This window comes from Oryx dammah, unplaced genomic scaffold, assembly GCF_014754425.2.
Source record: "Oryx dammah isolate SB20612 unplaced genomic scaffold, SCBI_Odam_1.1 HiC_scaffold_4, whole genome shotgun sequence".
NCBI lineage: Eukaryota > Metazoa > Chordata > Mammalia > Artiodactyla > Bovidae > Oryx > Oryx dammah.
The window spans coordinates 13,631,845-13,650,176 of NW_024070188.1; the positions used below are offsets into that span (position 1 = coordinate 13,631,845).

An 18,332-nucleotide genomic window follows, 5' to 3' on the forward strand; every position below is an offset into this window, starting at 1 on the left:
GTCCTGCCTCCCTCAAGCCAGACACATCCTAGAGGTAGCTGGGCCCACAAGAACTAGCCTGAAGGGGTGATGTAGGACAGAGCCACCAGGGGCACAGCACTCAAACTCCACTTTCCAAACAAAAGCCAACTGCCCCAGAATCTTCCTAATGCCCAAGAGACTCCTCAGACCCTGTACCATCCAACGCCAACTCACTTCAGCTCTCCTTTGAAACCTGAAAAAAGAGAGAAATTGTCCAGAGACCTATGGCTCATACCATGCCAAGGGAAACAGATCAGTCCTGAATGGCCACAATTATCTATGCTGACACGTTTTAGTACCCCTTCTGGGTCGTCACTGTATCAGCAGAATCCAAACAGTGCATTAAAAAGCAGAGACATCACTTTGCCAACAAAGGTCTGTATAGTTAAGGCTGCAGTCTATCCAGTAGTCATGTATGGATGTGAGAGTCGGACCCTAAAGAAGGAGAGCACTGAAGAACTGGTGCTTTTGAACACTTCTCAAGTGCTGGAGAAGACTCTTGAGAGTCCCTTGAACAGCAAGGAGATCAAACCAGTCCATCCTAAAAGAAATTAACACTGAATATTCATTGGAAGGACTGATGCTGAAGCTGAAACTCCAATACTTTGGCCACTTGATGCGAAGAGCTGACTCATTGAAAAAGACCCTGATGCTGGGAAAGATTGAGGGCAGGAGGAGAAGGGGATGACAGAGGATGAGATGCTTGGATGGCATCACTGACTCAATGGACATGAGTTTGAGCAAACTCCGGGAGACGGTGAAGGACAGGAAGCCGGCTGTGCTGCAGTCCATGACTGAGCGGCTGAACAACAATACATTGCCCAGCATACAGAAGATGTTCAGGGAATGCCTATCATTTAATAAATGTTATCATAAAGTAACATATGCCTCTGTCTAGTTCTATCCTCAGTGCTAGTGGAAAACACCCAAATTCTATAACTATTCTTAGTCTGATATTTAAATTCCATGATTCTGGTTAAATCTTGGTTTGATTTCGTCTCTCTCTTTTCCCTCTAGAAAGTAGCATGTACATAATCTGGTAAAATAGCTGGTCACCTTGACAGTATCACTAAACCCCCAGCAGCTGTAGTTCTTTTTGTTCTATGGCCGATAATGTTTCTTGAGTCTCTTAGATCTGTTACGTAGTTTCCTGGGTTATTCCCAAATCCTTCTGGAGAGGTATCTTATACTACAACCTCTTGTCTTCCTGAAGTTTGGTCTTGGCATTGTTACTTATGCTAATCATTTAGATCATATATTAACAGGTTTTCTACCTCATTGCTACAAATTTATTTGAAGTATGTAAATTAATAGTTCATTAATAATATGACATCGTGTTCACTGCCATCAGATTTTTCACCTTTCTGGATCTTAATGAGAAAGGCAAACTGTAGACTTGAACCCAACTTCTAAGACTACTCTAAGCCATTATTTCCCCCCTCTTCTGTTCCCAGCTTTGTAATCTGCACAAGAGCAATGCCAGCCTCCTTCACACCCCCTGAAAAGACTGTGAATACTCACAGTTAGATATACTGAATAGCATTCAGCAAGTATAAAGGGTTATGGTAATAGCAAGTCATTTGGCTGCCATTCTGTGGGCCACCAGAGCTGGGAGCTGGTATGATTCTATTTCTTTATTTAAAGGAACTTTGAGCAAGTAAATAGAAAACATTTTTGATACCTGAATGTATCATTAGAAAAACTGGGAAACAGTGTTTTATATAGACGTGAAAGAATCCCACTATGTTTTCAATTATAAGTTGAATTCTACAGAATGGGGTAATTCACACTCTCCTTTATATCCTCTGATAAAGAAAAGCTGAACACACACACATAGATATGCTGAATTTATTTATTTATTTAAAAAGTATGTACTGAATTTTATTTGCAAATTCCAACTTGTTAGTATTTTCAGGAACCTCAAAGTTAAAGTGAAATTTTGCTCAATTTAAAAAAGTTATAAACCATGCTTGGCACTAACTGTCCAATTAACCATAGCAGGTGGTAGGTAACCCTGGGAAAAGGCTCAATTTCAAATATCTGTCCTTGAAATCATAACAAATACAAACCTGCTTTTCTTTTTCTTCCTTCCTTGTCTTCCACCTTCACTCCATAACAGAGCTGAATTGACTTACAACATCATATATGATGAGATAATAATTATACAAAAATAAAATAGGGATTGTATAGCAACTATGAGAAGACATAGGGAAACTGACATATCTGATAATTCCCAAAGACTCTGAGTGGAACAATTACTCATGTGATAGAGAGCTGACAGAAGAACAGCAATAACCAGAACTATGGATAAGAGACAATGAAATGGTAGTGTCAAGATGGCATCAGAGTTCTGTCTTGTGATGGATCCAGGTAGAAAGTGACTTTCCTTGTCAAAATGGCTTTCAAACTCTCTCTCTCTCTTAACCAGATTGCCTCGAAGATGCTACTCCCCAGAGCAACACAGCTCTTTTAAAAACTATTTTTGAAATTTTCTTAGAATGCTCAAACAACATTATCATGCTTGAGAGCAGAAAAGACTCACTTCAAATAAGAAGTATTTCCGTCCTTCTCAGTATTTCCGTCCATAAAAAGATCACTGGCATTCAGAGTAAGTACACTGAAGGACTAGAAAAAAAAAGTTAGTACTACCAGGTGAAAAGAAAGAAATGAAAAATCATTCTGCTACATTGAAGCTATCCATGGAAAAAACTTCTGCCTTAAATATATACCAGACACAATGAAATTATCAGCATGGTAGAAGCAAAACAGTATACAACTCACATTACCCTAAAGCCTAAATAGAAAGGGGATTAAATGATCTGCCTGTGAAATGTTTTAAGGAATTTATAAAATAAATATTCAACCACTAATACTATGGAAATCAGTATTCCAATAGTGGTTCTTAGTTAGCAAAGGGCTTAGAGGCATGTGGGGATTATTATAATTCTATTCACACTTGAGTACGACAAGGTTGCATATTGTCACCCTGCTTATTTAACTTATATGCAGAGTACATCATGTGAAATGCCAGACTGGATGAGTTACAAGCTGGAATCCAGACTGCGAGGAGAAATATCAATAACCTCAGATATGCAGATGATAGGACTGTAATGGCCAAAAGCAATGAGGGAGTAAAGAGCCTCTTGATGAGGGTGAAAGAGGAGAGTGAAAAAGCCAGCTTAAAACTCAATATTAAAAAAAAAAAAATTAGATCATGGCATCCAGTCCCATCATTTCATGGCAAACAGGAGGGGAAAAGGTGGAAGCAGTGACAGATTTCCTCTTCTTGGGCTCTAAAATCACTGCAGATGGTGACTTTAGCCATGAAATTAGAAGACGATTGCTTCTTGGAAGGAAAGCGATGACAAACCTAGACAGGGTACTAAAAAGCAAAGATATCATTTTGCCGACAGAGGTCCACAGAGTCAAGGCTGTGGTCTTTCCAGTAGTCATATACAGATGTGAGAGTTGGACCATAAAGAAGGCAGAGCACCAAAGAATTGAAAGTGTTTGAACCGTGGTGCCGGAGGAGACTCTTGAGAGTCCCTTGGACAGCAAGGACATAAAACCAGTCAACCCTAAAAGGAAATCAACCCTGAATACTCATTGGAAGGACTGATGCTAAAGCTGAAGCTCCAGTACTTTGGCCACCTGATGCAAAGAGCCAACTCACTGGAAAAGATCCTGATGCTGGGAAAGATTGAGGACAAAAGGAGAAGAGGGTGACAGAGGATGAGATGTATCCTCTGGATGGTATCACAGATTCAATGGATATGAACTTGGACAAACTTCAGGAGATGGTAAGAGACAGGGAGGCCTGGTGTGGTGCAGTCCATGGGGTCACAAAGGGCTGGACCTGACTTGGAGACTGAACAACAACAACATTCACTCTTGAGGGAGTCCAGCCTCTGAGCAGTTGACTTTAACCAGGAGGCTGAGTGGGATGACCCTGCCTTTCTTTGAGCAACACTAAGTGTTGTTGTTATGCTAATTGCTCAATCGTGTCAGACTCTTTGTGACCCCATGGACTGCAGCCCGCCAGGCTCCTCTGTCCGTGGAATTCTCCAGGCAAGAATATTGGAATGGGTTGCCATTTCCTTCTCCAGGGGATCTTCCCGACCCAGGGATCGAACCTGGTCTCCTGCATTACAGGCAAATTCTTTATCATCTGAGCCACCGAGGAAGCCCAAAGGGTGGTACAGTCACACCGAGGAGGTTGGTAGGTGGCAGGTGGAGAGGAAGAAGAAAGGCTTCCCTGACCAGGAAGAGAACTCGGGCTGCGGCAGTGAGAGCCCTGAACCATAATCACAGACCGCCAGGGGGCGCACCCGGCTACTGCTGCTGCTAAGTCAATTCAGTCATGTCTGACTCTGTGGGACCCCAGAGACGGCAGCCCACCAGGGTCCTTACTGCTTTAATCAACATGTCCTGAGGGCTTTCTTGGGTAATCCACTGTGTTCCACAGCACACAATGATAAACAGAGTAATGGAGCAAAGCGCATTGTTTTTCTTCTTGAAGTTCTCTGTTGCCAGGAGAGCTAAAGTTGAACAGGAAAGTGAGTGGGGAAGTTGTGTCCAAATGGAGGAGAGAACCCTGAAGGATGCCAAGAATGCAGTCAGGTGTGTCTGTTAAGACTGAGTGACTCAAAGAATATGAAGGATTTCAGAGATACAGCAGAGGTCTTTACAGGTGGGTAGAAAGAATGTTCATATTTTGTAAGAGGCAAAGAAATGCAAAATCCAGTCAAGTGGGGGCTGCAGATTTCCCTCGAGAAGTCCCAGAATTGTAGACACAGCAGTTCAGGGTATTCACCAGGGTCACCAGTGAGAATGTAACCAATGTTCCAACCTAAATCTCTTGTCCTTGTGCAACTTCACACGTACTCAGAAGGCCAACTCTGTCTCCTGGAAAGTAAGCTCAGGTAATAGATTAAAGTCTCTGTGCAGAGCGTCAACCCCACAGAGATGCAGAATTATCTATGAGCATCACTCCACCCACCCCCTTCAACGGTCCACTGTTTTCTTTAACAATGACCAATACATCTAGTATAGTACATCTTCAATTAATCTATGTTGTTTAGTGTTTATATGGGCTTCCCAGGTGGTGCAGCAGTGGAGGATCTGCCTGTAATGCAGGAGACCTGGGTTCAATCCCTGGGCACAGAAGACGCCCTGGAGAAGAGAATGGCAACCCATGCTAGTATTCTTGCCTAGAGAATTCCATGGACAGAGGAGCCTGGCGGGTTACAGTCCGGGAGGCAGCCCATGTTTACTATTTGCCTCTTCCCTCGAATGGGCTTCCCTTGTGGCTCAGCTGGTAAAGAATCCACTCTGGATTTGATCCCTGGGTTGGGAAGATCCCCTGGAGAAGGGAAAGGTCACCCACTCCAGTATTCTGGCCTAGAGAATTCCACGGACTGCATAGTCCATGGGCTCACAAAGAGCTGGACAGGACTGAGCAACTTTCACTTTCTTCCCTCAAATAGGGGGAATAAATTTCCTGAGGGCAGAAATTTTCTTTTTGTTTGCTTATTTTTTTCTGGAGTTTAAAGCAATGCCTTGACACATAGATATTTCAGGTAATTACCGCATGAAGAAATGAGTAAGACCACAGAACTGGCAAACTTGTGGGAAGGTATCTGAATATTTGGAATTTCATATTATGATTGAGAGAGTTTCATCTTTTGAGAGACTATCAGGTTTATAATTACAATTTTAAACATTTAATTAGGTCATTGATTTAAATGTGATTTTAAAGTAGAAATCTTACTAAATTTGTAAGTAACATTAGAACATTTAAGAGAATTTTAGATTTACTATATTTATATATTTAATTTCTAGATTTACAAGATTTAAGTAATTGGACAGGATAGTCAACTGGAAAAACTGAAGTACTCAAATGTGAAATTGACTATATCAGCTAAATGTATATATTGGTTAATATCAGACTATTTTAATATCATACTATTCAAAGTTCCTTTAACAGTAATTATTAGCATTTGCTCATTTTATAAATAGGATAAGACTTGCAAGCTGAATTTAAGAATGTAAATATTCTGAATCTGATTGCAATGAATAAAATGTTAACTGTTTTAAAAAAAAAAGACAACACTTCCAAATAGTCTTTTCAACAGGGCACAAGAACAAATCACAGTGTGATTCAGAAGGCAGAAGGCACACACAAGACAGGATCACAGGGCCACGAGGCAGGAAGAAAACCCACGTAAAAGAAACCAGCCTGAGCCAACGACCCACCCCCACCCCAGCTCTTGGAGTGTTTTCATCTGCAAAATGAGGAGACTGTATCAGATCACTAATTAACTTCTCCCAGCTCTCGGTGATGATGCTGTTCCTTAAGGACACAACAGATTCAAAATGCCACGGAAGTTGGGAAAAGAGAGGGATTAACTCCAGGGAGAAAATCAGAAGTTCATTAGCAGTTGGATGGGATCTGTTAAGTCGATATGAAAGGAACCAGGATTCCAGGTGGACAAAACCTGGGAATCTAGAAAGTGGGCTTGGGAAATGGAGACACAGAAAAATGTCCAATGGTGAGTGTGCCATCTAACACGGTCAAGAGAGCTCTTCACTGGTGTGTGGATAAATACAGCTCACAACTCAAAAAGCTAATAGGTTAGCAGCAGCATTTACTGTATTTGCTAGGAAGTCAGAGACATTTTAACAGCACAAGAGTAGTATTTACATAGGGCCTCAACAAACATTTGATTATCAAAATGATTACATCTATTTGTATTAAGATTAGATTTTACCCGCCAAAAATATGCTTTTACATTACACAGTAATTCCTTGGGAGCTTATTTTAAATTTACTTCATAGTGTACAACTTCATTAGTATAAAGGCTAATCCTGAGTCAAATATTCATTTTACAGAATACATCTTGAGTTTTATGAAACTGAAAGAATACCCACATAGTCTGATATTTCTATAAGAGATGCCCTCAGAAATCAGAATTTGCCCTAAATTCTCAACAAGCTAAAAATACTCTCCAATGAAAGGTCAGTGAAACTGGGAGAGAAATGGATGCATATGCATCAATATTTCAAAGCCTCACAGGCCATCAGCAAAGACCTGGGGGAGGTGGCTCATTCAGGGAAGGAAATAAGTGCTTTTCAAGTTTAATTCAGTAACTTCTTGCAACAGGAGAAGAGTGGATGTAAGAATAAGGACATACCTTCTCGTAAATCTCTACAAAAGAGCAAGCAGATCAGGCCACCCGCACATTACAGGAGAAAATGCTACCAAATTCCAGTAGCTTTTATTTCTATGAATGAGACTTTCATTTGTCCAGGTAAAACAGCATGATGAAGTATTGCTGATGCAGGGTTTCCCACAGCACTGAAAATCAGCTGCTCGGATAAAGCATCCTCAAGAGAGTGGGTTACAGTCTCTCTTTCTGGTCCCTCCTTTGCCTTCTTGGACTCTGCTCCAGGACAGCCAGGAAAACCTGGGAACCCAGGGCACACGGTTCATCTGCACAGCTCATCCTGAAGTCTATTACGTATTTGTTCAATAGTGGCTTAATGGAGACTGGGAGAAACCTAGTACCTATTTCTTTGCTTGTCAAATATATATCAGGTGTCCAGTGACCGCTTTTCTTTTGAGCTGTCTTACCAACAAAACTCCATTTTAAAAAAGAAATTCTTCATTGAATCAAGATATCACGGGGAGATCCAGGAGGTGATTGATCTCATTTCCCGGGAAAGCGCCATTAGAAGCACCTCTTGTCCTAAGTTTCTCTCATCAGCCTCCAGGCGTCTCTTCTTGTGTCCCGCTGTATTTCCTTTTCTCTCTCCAAGGCTCACTCTTTGTGGGTCCTTCCTTCCCGACTTCCTGTATTTCCCCCTCACCCTCTCCAGAGTCCTCTCACTCTCCTTTTCTTAAGAGGGGCAACTTAGTTCTTCCCCAGCTTTTATTTTTATATCGCCATCCCTCAACTCCTAAGCTTAATGTCATCTTTGGTACTTCAGTGTTGCCGATAATCAGGACAAAGAAAGAATACTGAGAATTCTTACCATCACTCTTACTGCACGCGTGTGTGCTAAGTTTCTTCCATCATGTCCGACTCTGTGCAACCCTAGGGACTGTAGCCCTCCAGGCTCCTCTGTCCATGGGATTCTCTAGGCAAGAAAGCTAAGAGTGGGTTGCCATGCCCTCCTCCAGGGCATCTTTCTGACTCAGGGATTGAACCCGTGTCTCCTACATCTCCTACGTTTCACCAAGCCCATCCCTCTTACTAGCGCTTCTTTAATTTAGAAAGATTTGATGAGAAGTTACAATAATTTTTTTTTAAAAAACTAGCCATTTCTTATAAAAATTGATATGTTCATCCCCTATTACACCCTGCTGGGGCTAGATACGATGTTATCCACTTAGTACTATTCACTCCTTCATTTTTGTTTCCTCCACAAGTATTTACAGTGTTTTCCATGGACCAGTCATTGTTCCAGACACTGGGGATATGAAAATAAAGAAGACAAAGTTCCCTGCCCTCAAGGAATTTAAATAATAGTTGAGAGAAAATGGAGGCAAACAGTTATGCATAATATAAAATGCCATAGTGCTATGAAGAAAAAGAAGGCAGAATAAAGGAAATAGATTGGGATGGGTATATATATACATACATAAAATATATATGCATATAAGACTCCTTGGAGGAGGCAAGGCAACCCACTCCAGTATTCCTGCCTGGAGAATCCCATGGACAGAGGAGCCTGATGGGCTATGGTCCATAGGGTCGCAAAGAGTCGGACACAACTGAAGTGACTGCGCAGCACATACATATATAAATATATATATATAAATATATATATATGTAGTTTTCATTTGTGCCTTATTTTTTGAAACCTCTGAAATAGCAAGAGCAGAAACCTACATTTGTCATTAGGAGCTTTTCAGAATACTTGGAAATCTTAAGTGTGCTGCTAAGCAACAGACACCAGGATCTTTAAAGGCCTGCCACCCGAACACACACCTTGCTCCACGGGCTCCGCACTGCTTCAGCAAGGCTGCACTGTAATAATCAACATCCAAACCACAAAAGGCCAGAAATAAGATCTGCCATCTGAAAAGATAAGCACTGCCAGTACTCCCCCGCCTCCGATGATCTATGAAATTATCATGAGAGAAGCAGCGGAAATGGAAGCAAAGAATTTAACTCATTCATCCTCAAAACGGCTTCCCAAGCAGCGCTCGTGGTAAAGAATCCACCTGCCAAGAGACGCTGATTTAAGCCCTGGGTCAGGAAGATCCCCTGGAGTAGGAAATGGAAATCCACTCCAGCATTCTTGTCTGGGAAATGGACAGAGGAGCCTGGCGGGTCCCTGGGGTCACAAAGAGTCAGACACGACTGAGCAACTGAGCACTCACATCCTCAAAATGTGTCCAAATGACGAACACGGCTTTGTATGTCTGCCTAACTCTTAAGTTTTGATCCAAGGAGGACCAAAGGAGCAATCATTTATAATACCCTCTTGTTAGCAAGATTGCAGTGTGCTTTACTCGGTAAAATTTACACTCCAGAAAAGAACTCTGCATGCAGGCCAGATGTCCAAATTCCAGCAACTTATATATTTATTTCTATCTTCAACCTACTCATCTTTCCTTAGCTCCAGAGAGCTATTTTTAATCACATGGTAGGTGGTGTACAAAATCCAAAGAATTTTCTGATAAAAGAATGCATTAAAGATAGTAGCTTGACACCTAACTGCTATGACAAAAATAGGGTGGTAAGCTCTGAAGAAAGGACTTTGGTTTAATAAATAAATCTCACATTTTCTTTTGATTACTGGGATAGTACCCAAGCACTGTCCTAAGTGCCTCATGGGCACTGTCTCAGTCATCACCAAACCCCCCACTCTCACCATTTTTCAGATAAGAAGACTGAGACTTAAGTTAAAAGTCACACATCCAAAAAGTAACTGAACTCAATTCAGTTCATGAATTCAATTCTGTGAGACAACATCTGTGTTCCCACCACTAGGCTGGAGTTCCTTTATATGCCAGAATCTCTTTCATTTTTATCTTCTATTTCTTCCTCCTGACTTCTCCCCACATGATACACTCATATCCTCAGCCTAGAGAAACAGCTTATGTGGGTGTACAGTCATTCTCTAAATGCAAAGGACCAGCATCCAGACTTAAATTTTAGGAATTACGTTAGTAAAAGAAAATATCTAATTTGGCTGCAAACTTTGGAGAAGGCAATGGCAACCCACTCCAGTACTCTTGCCTGGAAAATCCCATGGATGGAGGAGCCTGGTAGGCTGCAGTCCATGGGGTCGCTAGGAGTTGGACACAACTGAGCAACTTCACTTTCACTTTTCACTTTCATGCATTGGAGAAGGAAATGACAACCCACTCCAGTATTCTTGCCTGGAGAATCCCAGGGACGGGGGAGCCTGGTGGGCTACTGTCCATGGGGTTGCACAGAGTCAGACATGACTGAAGCGACTTAGCAGCAGCAGCTTTCCACATAGAAATGGAAACAAGCATAGTTCCATTATTGCTGCTTTATAGTTTTGTGTATATATATATAGGAACAGCAGCTTTACACACACACACACACACACACACACACACACACACACGCATGCATGCTAAGTCGCTTCAAACATGCCCAACTCTTTACAGTCCTATGGACTGCAGCCTGCCAGGCTCCTCTATCCATGGGATTCTCCAGGCAAAAATACTGGAGTGGGTTGCCATGCCCTCCTCCAGGGGTTTTCGTGAACCAGGGACCAAACCTGAGTTTCTTATGTCTCCTGCATTGACAGCTGGGTTCTTTACCGCTAGCACCACCTGGGATGTCTGGTACATACATGTTTACATACTTTTATTTTTAAAAAGCAACTTAATGAGCCTTTCAAGAACAAGCTAGTCAGGAGCTCAAAGGACATTTGAGCCAACCTCTCGAGCAAGAGGTGAGCAAACAGACCTGAAATCCAGGTGGAGCGATCACACAGGGGTATGCAAACCAGAAATCATTCCTCACTGGGGTCACCCTGGGGTCTGTCCACCATGAGAACAAGTAGGGGCTCCCACACACGTGCATGCAGAAACCCAGCCCGGTGAGTTTATATCGGAAGTTTCAAGCAGAATGTGCATCAGAATCATTGGAAGGGCACTGGAGACAGAGATGGCTCGTCTCCAAAGTCTCTGTTTCAGTCAGTCTAGAAATGGGGCTTGCATGCACGCATGCTAAGCAGCTTCAGTCATGTCCAGCTCTGTGTGACCCCATGGACTGTAGCCCGCCAGGCTCCTCTGCCCATGGGATTCTCCAGGCAAGAATACTGGAGTGAATTGCTATGCCCTCCTCCAGGGGACCTTCCCAACCCAGGGACTGAACTCTCATCTCATGTCTCCTACACTGGCAGGCGGGTTCTTTACCACTAGCACCACCTGGGAAGCCCAGAGTGGGGCTTCAAGGATATGCATTTCTAACAAGTTCCTAGGTGAAGCTAATGCGGCTGGTCAAGGGATCACATTGCCCATACACCACTGCCACCTCTAAGAGCAGTCAGCTCTGTCATAGCTCAGGATGAAGACTGTTCACGCTGGCAACATGGTCCGCCCGCGAGGGGACATGCAAGCCTGGCAGCCCACTGAGGGCTGTTTACACACAGCATTCTGGAGTCCTGGGGACCCTGAGGACAGCCTAGGAGAAGAGACACAGATTCTAGGTGGGCCTACAGACTGCTCACTCTGGACAAGGTGCAGCTAGAGGAAGCCTAAAACAGGGCCGTCTGAAGTTAATGGCTCAGGACGGGTGTCAAGGATTGTGAAGGGTTGGATTTCGCCCCACTTGGCGAACAAACAAATTAGCCTGCCAGCTTCGGAGATGCTGGCAGAAAACACCCGACTCCTGGGTCACAGAACAGAGAGAATTTATTACTCACAGTGATAGCAGTAGCCATGGTAACATCATTGCACCGGTTCCCTGAGCCCTAATTCTGGCAGGGTGACGCGCTGAGGGCCAGGTGTTGTCTGATTACACAGTGGGATGAGTTTCTGAGAGCAACACCGAGATTAGGATGCTCTGATTTTATACAGATCCGCAGACATCGGGTCTCGCTGGAGTCCTGATCTTTATTATCTCGGACGGTAAACCTACCTGCCCCTAAGGGAGGCGGTCTCTGTCTTCCACGGCTGCCTGCTATGCAAAACCTCCCTGAAAAGACAGTCCAGGGAGAATCAGCTGTGAATGCCTTTGCTCCCAAGACCAGCCGTGCGGAAACTGGAGAGACCGAGGGAGAACTGGCTCCTCACGACAGGGCCCGGCTGCCAGGATGAAGGGTGACCCCGACTGGAAACGAGGATGAGGACACGAGCCGGGGAGGCAGCTGGGGAGGCAGCCGAGGGAGAGTTTCTGAGGCAGGAGACTCAGTGAGTTGAAAGGCTGTGAGGAGGCAGCCGGGGAAACAGGGAGTCTGTTAGGAGAGGAGGTCAGGGAGGAAACGAGGAAGAAGGGGGACCGATCATGGCGCAGCCTCTTGGCCACAGCAAGGACCCCGCCCTTTATCCTGAGCGAAAGGAGAGCTGACTGCCAGCCCTGAAGGGACGAGTGGCATGGCGCCACATGTTTTGAGAGGGCCACTCTCTGCACCATGTGGAGGAACAACCTGAAGACAGGCCAGGGCCAAAGCAGGGAGACCAGCTAGGAAACTCCAGCAGAGAGTCAGTGAGAGATGATGGTGGCCCAGACCATCGTCTGGGAGGTGCAGAGAGGGTGCAAGTCATTTGACTCTAGGCATATTTTGAAAGGGGGATTCTCTGGTAGCTCAGATGGGAAAGGATCTGCCTGCAATGCAGGAGACCTGGGTTCGATCCCTAGGTTGGGAAGACCCCCGCTCCACCCCAGAAGAGGAAATGGCAACCCACTCCAGTATTTTTGCCTGGGAAATCCCATGGACAGAGAAGCCTGGCGGGCTACAGTTGCAAAGAGCTGGCAACAACTGAGCAACTAACACACACATTCCATATGTTTGAAAGCAGAGCTAGCATGACAAACTGGAAATGGGCTATGATGGGGCCTTTCCAACGATAGGTTTGGGGCTACTGTGGTTGAAATGGTGTTGTTAGCTGAGATGTGGATAACTTTGGGAGATACTGGGATTCTAGGGTTATTTCCAAGAAAGAAGATCAGAAATTCAACGTCAGACACATTAAGTTCAAGATGCTTATTAGGCATTCATGTAGAGACAGCAAGTGAACAGGCTGCAGGTGAGGGGCCAGGTCCAGGCTGGGAAAACATATGTGGGAGTTGTTAGTTTTCAGATGGAATTTAAAAGTGTGAGAAGCTCACCAAGAGAATGAGTGCAATAGAAAGAAAGGAGACTGAGGCAGGGCTTGTGAAGGAGTGGGGGAAAAGCACTTAGCATCCTGGAAACCAAGAGAACGAAGCGCTCCAGGGAGGAGGGACTGAGCAACTGTGCCAAGTGAGGCCGGTAGGTCATCAAGACAGTGCGGTACTGGCACAAAACCAGAAATATAGGCCAACGGAACAAGAGAGAAAGCCCAGAGATGCACCCATGCACCTATGGGCACCTCATCTTTGACAAAAGAGGCAAGAATATTCTGGGAGGAAAACACAGTCTCTTTAATAAGTAGTGCTAGGAAAACTGGACAGCTATATGTAAAAGAATGAAATTAGAACACTTCCTAACACCATACACAAAGATAAACTCAAAGTGGATTAAAGACCGAAATGTAAGACCAGAAACTATAAAACTCTTACAGGGAAAACATAGATAAAAAACTCTTTTACATAAATCATAGCAAGATCCTCTATGACCCACCTCCTACAGTAATGGAAATAAATGAAAAAAATAAACAAATGAGACCTAATTAAACTTAAAAGCTTTTGCACAGCAAAGGAAACCATAAACAAGGTGAAAAGACAACCCTCACAATGGGAGAAGGTAACTGCAAATGAAACAACTGACAAAGGATTACTCTCCAAAATAAAGCAGTTCATGCAGCTCAATATCAGAAAAACAAACAAGAAAACCAAACAATGGGAGGAAGACCTAAAGAGACATTTCTCCAAAGAAGACATACATGGCTAATAAACACCTGAAAAAAAATACTCAACATTGCTTATTATAAGATAAATGAAAATCAAAACTACAATGAGATATATATCACCTCACAACAGTCAGAATAGCCATGATAAAAAAAAAATCTACAAACAATAAATGCTGGAGAGGATGTGGAGAAAAGGGAGCCCTCCTGCACTGTTGGTGGGAAGGTAAGTTGATACACCCATTATGGAGAACGGTATGGAATTTCTTTAAAAAATATATTAGGAATAAAACTATCATATGACCCAGAAATCCCACTACTGGACAAAAAACCTGGGAAAACCACAATTCTAAAAGACACCTCAATGTTCACTGCAGCATTATTTACAATAAGCAGGAGACAGAATAACCTAGATGCCCATTGACAGATGAATGGATAAAAAAGTTATGGAACATATATACAATGGAATATTACTCAGCCATAAAAAGGAACAAATCTGAGTCAGTTCCAGTGAGGTGGATGAATCTAGAGCCTGTGATACAAAATGAAGTAAATCGGAAAAACAAATATCATGTATTAATGCATATATATGGAATCTAGGAAAATGATCCTGATGAACCTATCTGACGGGAGCAGTAGAGACGCAGACACAGAGAATAGATTAATGGACACAGCGGGGGAAGGAGAGGGTGGAGTGAATTGAGAGAGTAGCCTTCAAATATATCCATTACCATATGTAAAATAGATAGCCAGTGGAAATTTGCTATATGATGCAGGGAACTCAACCTTGTGCTCTGTGCGAACCTAGAGGGATGGGATGGGGTGGGATGGGGTGGGAAGGAGATTCATATGTAGGTTCAGATGTCCCCAACCCAGAGAGAGGGCACATATGTATCTATGGCTGATTCCTGTAGATGTACGGCAGAAACCAACACAACACTGTAAAGCAATTATCCTCCAATTAAAAATAAATAAATTTAAAATATTTTAAACTAAATAAAAGACGACAGAATAAAAAAATGTTAGTGCTAATACCACTACTATTTGTCCAATTCTCTTAATGAAGGAAGTCAGCAACCCCATAACATACATAATCAAAGAATTTAAGTTGAGTGGGATGGGAGGGGGGGAGGCAGGCTCACAAAGGAGGGGATGTATACATGATTATGACTTATTTGCATAGTCATACGGCAGAAACCAGCACAACATTGTAAAGCAATTATCCTCTAATTCAAAAATAAAATATATTTTTAAATGTAAAAAAAAAAGAATGTAAGTCATTAGGGGGGTAGGTAATATTGTGATTCCAATTCTTTTCAAATGTATATATGAATCGTTTTTTTTAAATGTGTGTTTTCCCTCTGATTTTTACTGGTACTTAACCCACTTTTTTTTTTTCCAATACAAGATTTGTTTTTCAAATGTATTAGATTTTCTGTTTGTAAATACAAGGGCCTTTTTCTCTCAGATATCAAAATCATTTCTGGAAAGGAGAGGCCAAGGTCTCTGCTCAGCCCTTTTCCTGCATGCAAGAGAATCCGTAAGGCATATGCATTGAGCACTACCATGGAATAACCAGCTGCCTTCTGGCTGGTGGATCAGTTCTGTTCAGTTCAGTTCAGTCGCTCAGTCGTGTCCGACTCTTTGCGACCCCATGAATCACACCACGCCAGGCCTCCCTGTCCATCACCAACTCCTGGAGTTCACTCAAACTCATGTGCATCGAGTCAGTGATATCATCCAGCCATCTCATCCTCTGTCGTCCCCTTCTCGTCCTGCCCCCAATCCCTCCCAGCATCAGGGTCTTTTCCAGTGAGTCAACTCTTCGTATAAGGTGGCCAAAGTATTGGAGTTTGTCTCAGCATCAGTCCTTCCAATGAACACCCAGGACTGGTCTCCTTCAGGATGGACTGGTTGGATCTCTTTGCAGTCCAAGGGACTCGAAAGAGTCTTCTCCAGCATCACAGTTCAGAAGCATCAATTCTTCAGCACTCTCCTCTCCCCAAATAGCAAGATCATATTTCAAAAAAGTTCTGCATGTGTGTTCTTACCTCTATACATTCTCTCAATGGTCACAGGGACAAATGCGAGTCCTAATCCTCAGAATAAGCTTCCTTCTTTCAGATACAGAGTCATCGAGGGTGGGCTCTGGGAATCTGATGGAACATCTCATATAAACAATTGGAACCAGGTCCAGCACACAGTAAGTCCACAATAAACAGACATTTTCCTTGCCAGTAATGTCCTTCATGGAATGTGTAAATTAGGAGAAATGGGTGAGTGCTTATAAGAACCTTTCCATCATTTGAAATAAACTTTGCAGAAAGCAAGAAGATGGATCCTGGGGTATCAAAAGAAGAATAATGAGGATCAAAGACTTCAATTTCCTCCTGACTTGTCTCAACTCTTAAGTAAGGGAACCATCTTTCCATGATGTCTTCATGTAGAAATGAATCCTACATGAATTCTGAAATCCCAAATGTTGGCAATATCTATAGACTATTTACTGTTCTCATTATCGCTACTCTCAGCTCGTTCACATACAGAGGGTGGAAATCAGGGGAAAACAAACAAAAAATATCCAACAGTCAGAGACTCTGAAATAGAGAAATCTGAAGAGACCCCTCTCATTGTCGCCGTAGTTATCATTTTCTTCTGAATGAATCAGTTCTGTTTCCAGGATCCTTGACAAGCTGCTCTTGCTATTGATTGACAAAAGAAGTGTCTAATCATAAGAAAATTGCATTTTGTAGTTTCCAAGGGCTTGGTGGATTCTGCATTTTAGATATACGTCAGAGAAAATGTAATTTGTGTAAGCTGAAAATAACTAGATATAAGTCTGGAGATGAAAGGTAACATATAGACACAATTTTTAGGTATGTGGTATATCATTTGGCTATAACACAAATAGCCAAGCATCAGATTTTTCTCTTCTGAGGAAGAAGTAATAGGTTGGCGATAAAGGGGTATTCTTGGAGATTGTGGTTTTATTCTGGGACTTTCACATGCTCTGCATCAAAATGCAACATTTATAAACGACTCACACTGTGAGAAACTATTTAAAATTCATCTTTCCTTGAGGACCCAAAGCTTTCTTTTAGCCAACTCAAATTCATTAAAATATTCTACTGCCTTCCCTGGTGCATTAATAATGATTCTTAATTTAATGCATAGATTTTAAACAAATTACACTTCATTTCATAAACATTCAATGACAAGTAGAATGACAAGCTTGAAAATCCACAGTTTAGGGTCATCCTGCATGTGTTCTTAACGGCATCCTGAGTCAGTTTAGGAAGTGGCTTCAAAGTGTTGCTGGGGACATTCCAGAACTGCAGTAATGACGAACATTCACGTACATGGAAAGCAAGGCAGGCTGGTAACTGGGGCTGCCACCCTCTTTCCTCCAATTGCCAGTTTTGAAGTATAGATGATTTACATATTTTAAAGGATAGTTGCTAAAGTACTTATTTATTATCCTGAGGCTTCACTGGTGGCTCAAAGGGTAAAGAATCTGCTTATAATGTAGTAGACATGAGTTCAATCGCTGGCTGGGGAAGATGCCCTGGAGAAGGAAATGGCAACCCACTCCAGTATTCTTGCCTGGGAAATCTCATGCCCAGAGGAGCATGGCACGCTATGGTCCACAGTGTCACAAAGAGTTGGACATGACTAAGCCACGCAGCACACACATTGGCTGGTAAATTAGAGGAAGTAAGCAAGTCTGCTCAGTCTCAGTTCCATAGTATAAAAATGCAGATTTAGTTCAGAGGTTGTATTGTGAAGAATACATGAGACAACATATTAACACCAAGTAGCAAATCTTATGATTGACCAGAAAAATGGACTCTCATACTTCTAAGTTTTTTGAAGCAACTTCTCAAATTCTGCCTGCCAAAAAGTATTAAGAAAACAAGGCATATATTAGGGAATGCAATTCAAAATAGCTTCTAGTGTGCTGAGCTGGATGAATCACAAGCTGGAATCAAGACTGCCGTGAGAAATGTCAACAACACCAGATATACAGATGATACCAACTCTAATGGCAGAAAGTGAACAGGAAATAAAGAGCCTCTTGATGAGGGTAAAAGAGGAGAGTGAAAAAGCTGACTTGAAACTCAACATTAAAGATACTAACATCATGGTTTCCAGTCCCAACACTTCATGGCAAATAGATGGGGGAAAAGTGGAAACTGTGACAGATTTTATTTTCCTGGGCTCCAAAATCACTGCAGACAGTGACTGCAGCCATGAAATTAAAAGAAGTTTG

General features: G+C 42.6%; 1 protein-coding gene across 5 annotated transcripts in view; it reads right to left on the minus strand.

The window, feature by feature from the left end:
• The window catches only part of TPD52L1 (TPD52 like 1), a 91,480-nt gene that overhangs the window by 66,866 nt on the left and 6,282 nt on the right, over window positions 1-18,332 (minus strand). Inside the window, exon 1 of one of the 5 annotated variants that reach the window (XM_040238997.1) lies at window positions 4,432-4,621. The exons of the other annotated variants lie outside the window; for them this stretch is intronic. The gene's annotated coding sequence lies outside the window, so the exon portion shown is untranslated. Of the gene's footprint in view, window positions 1-4,431; window positions 4,622-18,332 lie in introns of those variants that run through there. 5 annotated transcript variants of the gene reach the window in all.